This window comes from Arachis ipaensis, chromosome B09, assembly GCF_000816755.2.
Source record: "Arachis ipaensis cultivar K30076 chromosome B09, Araip1.1, whole genome shotgun sequence".
In the NCBI taxonomy this organism is placed as follows: domain Eukaryota; kingdom Viridiplantae; phylum Streptophyta; class Magnoliopsida; order Fabales; family Fabaceae; genus Arachis; species Arachis ipaensis.
In genome coordinates this window covers 125,959,363-125,960,405 of record NC_029793.2, presented here as the reverse complement: position 1 = coordinate 125,960,405, position 1,043 = coordinate 125,959,363, and positions in this window count along the sequence as shown.

Below are 1,043 nucleotides of genomic sequence, written 5' to 3'. Positions count from 1 at the left end.
CGCTCACACTCGCCCCGCTGTCGCTCTCGTTCAGTTAGTCTCTCTCTCTCTCTCTGCAGTTTCATTCTTCAACTCTAACTTTGGTCCCTCTGATCTTTTCTTCCTCGCGCACAGCAAATACAAAAACCTCCATCGATGATTGACCTAAAATTCTGAGCAAGGATTAAGGAGTGTTTGATAATATCTCATTTTATCAAAACTAAGCATGATTCCAGTGGTTTGTGTGATGGAATGGATCCTTCACAGCAAGCACTACTCAAGGGGAGTGAAAATGTCAGTCATGGTTGTGATTATTGGTGTTGGTGTTTGCACTGTAACTAATGTTAAATTTAACCTCAAAAGTTTTTGTATGTGCCTGTCCGACGGTTTTATCAACATCTTTGCAACAAATTGTAATTATCATATACTGTTCTGATTCTGCCCCTCTATGCAGGCAGTATGGCTCTTTTAAAGTAAAAAAAAAAATGAGTTGTAGACTTGTGCTATCATTTTCTCATGTCATTTTATACATTGTGAATTGCAATAATCAAAAGTGTGTCTAATGGAACTCAATTTCCCGTAATTAATAAGTCTTAGGGTATTCAATTTTGGTGCAACATTCAGTAGTAGACCAAAGGGTAAAAATGTCCAAAGCGTTAGAAGTGATTTTTTTCTGTTAATGATAGTGGTTATTTTAAAGCTTTAGTGCAATGTTTCTGTTTTGGTTTTCTTTTGCTTATTTGGTTGTGTTTTAATCCTAATAGTTTTAAATGAAGCGGACAGAATGATTAAATTAGTGTTATGAATTATGATTGATAATAATAATAAATATTTGCTTCATAAAGGTAGTCCTATATTAGGATACAAACCTTCTTTTAAAGCATTTGTTGTATCAAACACCATATCTTTAATTTAAAAAAAACACACAAAATATCCCTTTTAAAATAAAAATAGATTTTGTAGTTGATTTTATAAGACAGTAACTTGTACATCTTATTTCTATGTGAAGTAAAAGATAATTTAATAAATTAATTTTAAGATAAAATTAATATAAATTCTAATCA